General features: G+C 29.6%; 1 long non-coding RNA gene across 1 annotated transcript; it reads left to right on the top strand.

Moving 5' to 3' along the window:
* The first annotated feature begins 996 nt into the window (after positions 1–996).
* Positions 997–6702, top strand: LOC142331202 (uncharacterized). The gene is made up of 3 exons (XR_012757917.1): positions 997–1099; positions 6372–6496; positions 6587–6702. It is a non-coding gene; the product is annotated as an uncharacterized LOC142331202 (long non-coding RNA).
* Positions 6703–7384: the final 682 nt, after the last annotated feature.

Raw genomic sequence — 7384 nt, 5'->3', positions numbered from 1 at the left:
TATTAGAAGTTGATTGGGGCTGGAACATATTCTGTAGGGTAATTTAGAGTATATTTATGTTAGAGTAATTTATCCCAGGAAAGGTTTTAAGTAGTAGATTGAGGCCCTAGCCCCCTGGGCGGGTTTAATACATTAATGCTATTCATTAAAGAAACAAAAATTAATCCTTTTACTGCATTATATTTCTGTCATTGTGACAGCAGAAATATAATTTAGTAACATGACTTTATTCTTTAATGAATATCTGTAAAATATTTAATTCCCACAACCATGAGGATAATAAGCATATCGGGAGTCCAAGGGAGGAGCCCCCAGGCTAGATGAGTGGAGTGAGTGAGCTCTCACCGGCTTGTGTGTGTGTAAAACGTTGCTAAATTTTGGCTAAGTTTTTTTAAAGGTTTTTGTACTAATCAATGTAGTCTGAAGACTACATTAATATGATCTCATCATTAAAAACTATCAGTAAAAGAATAAGAAACAGATATGTATTTAATTTGTATTAAACAGTTTGATGGAAATAAAATAATATCAATTTTTTTTTTCAATATTAGATTCAATAATAAAATCCAAATTGACAACACAAACTACCAGTTTAAAATTATTAAAGATTATTCCAAGTTAATATTCTAAACTGCGATTGTCGATAGAAAAAAAATTAAGATGTATGTGTGTTAAAAAATGATTATGAATTCGTGTGAATTAATAATATATTATAAATATAATATTTTAATTTAAATTTTCTCTTTTACTAGGTTTTTAATAAAGTGTTCCGGAGTAATATTTTAATTCATTTAGTTAACGTTACATTCACGACTTACAATTATTGGCTTGTTTCCCGCGTAGACTTCAAAAATCAAAATGTCGGTCGATTAAGTTTTTTCCGGTTAATAGTGATATAATTGTTGCAAAGATAGCGTTTGAAAGGACGCTATCTTAATAGTTAATCAGTGTAATGGCGTGGGTTTGTTTGTTTGTGTAGTTCTTGAATGCTTAATACGAAAAATTATTTGATAGATTTACCGACTGGTTTCTGTGAATGATAAAATAATATTTTAAGCTCATGGTACACTTATGTTCTACTTGATAAATCGTTATCTAGGTAAATTAAAAATATAAGTGATTTTAAAGAAGTAACATTTTACTTAATTTGGACCAAACTGTAATTTAGACCCAACGTTTTACGTGCATTTTATCTGAAACTTTTTTTTACTCATTTTCTATTTTCTGCTCATGAACAAAGTTACTTTGTATTATTTATGCTTATCAGTTCTAATCACTGTGTTAAAGATATTATTCAATATTATCAGTTAAATATTGGTTTTGCTGCTGAATATTAAGTAGCACTAACGATTTCCCTATTCTAGCTGTCTGTTTTAATGGTTTGCTTTAAGTTTTTAACATTTATACATAAAGAAATCCGTAAACGTTTACTTTGAGACAAATGATTTAAATTTAAGCTACAAACATTTTTATTCATAAACTCAAATTTGACATAATACAAATGTGAAATGCATAGTACAGTATATTTATTCATTTAACAGCATAAAAGAAATAATACCTAAGTTATTAAATTATTTTCAAATTAGAATTTTTCTAGCAAAAGTCTTTTGAAGCTCCCTAAAATCATCTCCTTCCTGGAGTAAATAGGAATGAAGTAAAAAAAAATATATTTTACCTGTTTGGACCTGTAAGTCATGTGTATATTTATTGTATTTTTGTGAATTGGTGTATGCTGTTAATAAATAAATAATTATTTGCATAAGGCATTTGGAAGAAAGAGTGTTATTAATCTGAAACAGACATTTAAAAACTTTTAACATAGTTATTTAGGTTTTCCTTTATTAAAAAATAAAATTAAATATTTGTTTTGTTAATTTAGTTTCATCTATTCAATTTAGTGACCATAAAATTTGAGTTCATTTTCTATTTGTGTAACATTTCAAAATTTTGGTAAATCTCTTCTGATTTGCTTAATTTATAAATATTATCCTTGAGTTTTGGCTGTAGAGTTTTTTAAAGTAATTTTTTCAACAGTTACTAGATTTTTCCTAAAAAAACTCTGTAGACCTTACGTACTACCCAACACTTGTAAAAATATGCTTTTGTAGTCTTTAAGCATTTTTGAATAAGAATTTTTTATTTTGTTTATGATGAAAGCCACTTTCATATTTTGTTTTCTGGCTTTTACTTCTTTTTTTTTTATTTAAAAAAAAAAAAACATTCAGGGTAATTATTTAACCTAAATATTTAAACTTTTGGACAATTTTGATTGATTCTTATTCTGAATTTTTTCATAATTTGGATTCAATTTTTATTATTAAAATACATTATATGAAATTTGTAGCTTGGTTTTGTTTGCATATTTTTTTCCTAATTCTTGAATTCTCTACTGTCTTTTACTGAAGTTACAATCATGAGCAAATGCTAAAATGTTTTCATTTAAACATTTAGATGTTGTGCCCCCATTTTTAGATTTTCATTTTTATTAAGTATTTGTATTATGTTATTATATTTTTCAATTAACTTTTCCATAGTGCAATTGAATAGTTTTGGTGAGAGACCATTACTTTTTCTCACTATAGTTTCAAAGGGTTTGGAAATTCCACCCAAAAATTTAACTTTTGAGTATGTTTATTTTATTATCTTTACTGTTTTATTTTTGACATTTATTTCTATCACCTAGGAAGTTTACAAAAATTAACTATTAATTCCAGATCTGTAATTTTTTTGTACTTTTATTATTATTACCTTTTTTTTACCAATACATATTGTTTGTGATTTTTATGTTATCATTGTTTTCAAACTATCTATGGTGGAAATATGTGAATCTTTTCAAAGCTAACTCTCTCAAAAAACCAGCTGATATTTTAAATTTAACATGTGTTCTTAATTCTTATCTTTAATAAAGATCTGTTATTAACTGGCTTAAATTGAATAACAAGTGGTTTTACTTTTTATGTAAAGAAAAAAAAAGGTTTTCTAATTTTTATAACCGGATATAAAATAATAATAATTTTTGAAAATTGTGTTGTAGTAATTCTCAAGAATACCTTTTTTTTTAAAGCAAATATATTCTGATTAAGTATATTGCAATTAGTATTTCAATTATAATAAATAAACATTAATTAAGAATTATTTAGGACTAATTTAAGTAAGACTTATGGAAAAACCTATACTTTGTTTTCCTATTGAAAATCTCAAAATTTAAAAAAAAAATTTTTGTAACCATTATAAGGGACAATGTTAACATTAATTTTAACTTTTATCATATTTGGTGCCTATAAATAGTGGATGGAGGATAGACCAATTATTGTTTATTGTTTGTAATTGTTTATAAATCAATTATTGTTTATAAAATATATCCTTTTGTCTTCAGTCATTTGACTGGTTTGATGCAACTCTCCAAGATTCCCTATCAAGTGCTGGTCGTTTAATTTTAGTATACCCCATACCTTAATATCTGGCCTATAATATGCCTAATGTAATATATGCTTTAATATATGGCCTATAAGTCTGTCTTTTCTTTTAACTTTATTTTTCCAAATGCTTCTTTCTTCATCAGTTTGCTGTAACACATCTTCATTTATCACTTTATCCACCCATCTGATTTTTAACATTCTCCTATAGCACCACATTTCAAAAGCTTCCAATCTTTTCTTATCAGGTACTCCAATCGTCCAAATTTCACTTCCATATAAAGCTACGCTCCAAATATATACTTTCAAAAATATTTTCCACCTTTAAATTAATTTTTGATGTAAGGAAATTATATTTCTGACTGAAGGTTTGTTTCGCCTGTGCTATTCATCATTTTATATTGCTCCTACTTCGTCCATCTTCAGTAATTTTACTTCCCAAATAACAAAATTCTTCTACCTCCATAATCTTTTCTCTTCTTATTTTTACATTCAGTGGTCCATCTTCGTTATTTCTACTACATTTCATTACTTTTGTTTTGTTCTTGTTTATTTTCTTGCATAGTATTTCATCATGCTTGCTGTTGATTGTTCCTTCTAAATATTTTTTACTCACAGCTAAAATTACTATATCATCAGCAAATCATAGCATCTTTATCTTTTCACCCTGTACTGTTACTCCAGATCTGAATTGTTCTTTAACATCATTAACTGCTAGTTCTATGTAAATGTTAAAAAGTAACAGTGATGGGGAATATCCTTGTTTGACTCTTTTTTATTATGGCTTCTGTCTAATGTTCTCAGTTGTTACTATTGCTGTTTGGTTCCTGTAAATGTTAGCAATTGTTCTTCAATCTCTGTATTTGAACCCTAATTTATTTTAAATGTTTAACATTTTATTCCAGTTTACGTTATCAAATGCCTTTTCTAGGTCTATAAATGCCAATTATGTTGGTTTGTTTTTCTTTAATCTTCCTTCTACTATCAATCTGAATGCTAAAATCACTTCATTTGCCCCGTATACTTTTCCTGAAACCAAATTGGTCTTCTCCTAACACTTCTTCCACGCTCCTTTCATTTATTCTGTACAGAATTCTAAAATTTTTGATGCATGGCTAGTTAAACTAATTGTTATTTATTCTTCACATTTATTTGCTCCTGCTTTCTTTGGTATCATGACTATAACACTCATTTTGAATTCTGATGGCACTTTCCTTCTTTCATAAATATTACACACCAACTTATGAAATCTATCAATCGCTTCCTCACCTGCACTGTGCAGTAATTCTACAGGTATTTCGTCTATTCCAGGAGCCTTTGTGCCATTCATATCTTTTAATGCTCTCTTAAATTCAGATCTCAGTATTGTTTCTCTCCTTTCATCCCCTTTGACTTAACTGCTCTTCCTCTATAACACCATTTTCTAATTCATTACCTCTTTATAACTCTTCAATATATTCCATCCATCTATCCACTTTGCCTTTCATATTATAAATCAGTGTACAATCTTTGTTTAACACATTATTAGATTTTAATTTATGTACCCCAAAATTTTCCTTAACTTTCCTGTATGCTCAGTCTATTTTACCAATGTTCATTTCTCTTTCTACTTCTGAACACTCGTCTTTAATCCCCTCTTCTTTCGTTAGTTTGCACTTCCGGTTTATAGTATTTCTTAATTGTTGATAGTTTCTTTTACTTTATTCATCACTAGCATTCTTGTATTTTCTACGTTCATCCATCAGCTGCAATATATCGTCTGAAATCCAAGGTTTTCTACCAGTTCTTTGTTCCGCCTACGTTTGCTTCTGCTGATTTAAGAATTTCCTTTTTAACATTCTCTCATTCTTCTTCTAAATTTCTACCTTATATTTTTTACTCAGGCCTCTTGTGATGTCCTCCTGAAAAATCTTTACCTTCTCTTCATCAAGCTTCTCTAAATTCCACAGATTTATTCTTCAGGTTTTTAAACCCCAACCTACATTTCATTATCACCAAATTATGGTTGCTATCAATGTCTGTTCTAGGGTAAGCTTTGCAGTCGATGAGTTGATTTCTAAATCTTTGCTTAACCATGCTGTAATATATCTGATACCTTGCAGTATCATCTGGCTTTTTCCATATGTATGTTCTTTTATTATGATTTTTAAACTGGTTGTTGGGAATTACTAAATTATACTTCGTGCAAAATTCTGTAAGTCGGTCCCTTTTTTCATTACTTTTGCCCAGCCCATATTCACCCACTATATTTCTTTCCTTGCCTTTTCCAATGCTTGCTTTCCAATCCAACTATTATTGAATTTTCATTACCTTTTATGAGTTTAATTGCCGCATCAATTTCTTCTTATCTCATCATCATCATGGGCGCTTGTAGGCATATAGATGTTAACAATCGTTATCAGTTTAGGTTTTGATTTTATTCTTACAAAGATTCTATCGCTACGTGTTTTGATATACTTTACTCTCTTCCCTATCTTATTGATCATTACGAAACCTACTCCTGCCTGCCCATTATTTGAAGCTGAGTTAATTATTCTAAAATTACCCGACTAAAAGTAGTTTTCCTCTTCCCACCGAACCTCGCTAATTCCTACTACATCTAAATTTATTCTATCCATTTCTCTCTTTAAATTTTCTAACTTACCAACCTTTTTTAGACTTCTAACATTCCACGCTCCGACTCGTAGAATGTTATTTTTTAATTTTCTGGTGACCCCTTCCATATTAATCCCCACCCAGAGAACCAAACGGGGAACTAGTTTACCTCCAGAACATTTTACAATGGAAGGCGCCTCAATCTTTGTTTTATGAAAATGCAGAGAGCTACATTTTCTTCAAAAAAAAGCAGCTGAAGTTTTCTATTGCTTTCAGGAATGAGTGATGTTGGTACGGTTATTTAAGTCATCGTGACCTACGCCCTTAACAACTACTGAAAGAGTTGCTTCCATGTTTCAGGAATCCTTCCTTCTGGCTCTCAACAGATACCTCTCCGATGTGGTTGCACCTTTGGTCCAGCTACTCTGTGTCACTGAGTACTCATTCCGCTCACCATCGGCAAGGTCTCATGATTCATAGAAGAGGTAAATATAATTAACACAATTTTCTGTCAGGCTTTAACATTGTTCTATTGCTTTTTAATTATAGTAAATTTTTATTTTTATATTTTCCAGACAGAAGTGATGCACCAACAGAAACTAAAATAACATGCCCAGATATATAAAAAATGTAAGTAATCTGTAAATGTTCATAAAAAAGAATCAATATCTGAAAAAAAGGTAAAGTTAAAGGTAAGAAAACTTAATATTAATTGCATAGGTGAAATTCCCTAAGATATTTTTAAAATTTCCCAGATAATTCATAGTTTTCCTCAATAAAATTCTTTGATTATTTTTGGTTCTCTGAGAGTCAGGGTGGGAAAGTTGGGCATAGTCATATTGTGTAGTTGATGTTTGAAAGTCCCTTAAAATAAAAAGCAGAATATTATTCTTACCACCATTACAGTGTTAGTCATACATCTCAACACTCACAGCATCTCTTCTTTCCCAATTGTATGAGAATTTTGAAGTAATTTATTGTTTGAATTGATTTACATTATCAAATAAAATATATTAAACTGCGTGCTAAGTCAAACATTTTTACAAATTATATTTTCAATGCCTATCGACGATTTAACCATTGCAATCCCAAATACACAACAAGCTTTAGGTTAGTTTTAGTACATCACCAATCAGCTGTCATTGACAACGATCAGATCACGATCACCATTATTCATTGAGCACCGATCAGGTCATAAATCATCGTTCATTGAATGCTTGATCCCCATTCAATGAGCACCGATTAGATCACAGATCACGTTTCAATGGGTACCGATTGGGTCAGATCAATGCCATTGTTCAGCGATCACCAATCACCATCATCATCATTCTCATCCTCACCATCATCATCAATATTCTAATCATAATCAAAAT

Source organism: Lycorma delicatula, chromosome 10 (genome assembly GCF_047948215.1).
Source record: "Lycorma delicatula isolate Av1 chromosome 10, ASM4794821v1, whole genome shotgun sequence".
Classification (NCBI taxonomy): domain Eukaryota; kingdom Metazoa; phylum Arthropoda; class Insecta; order Hemiptera; family Fulgoridae; genus Lycorma; species Lycorma delicatula.
The sequence above is the reverse complement of the archived record's forward strand: the minus strand, read 5'-3'. Positions and strand labels throughout refer to the sequence as shown.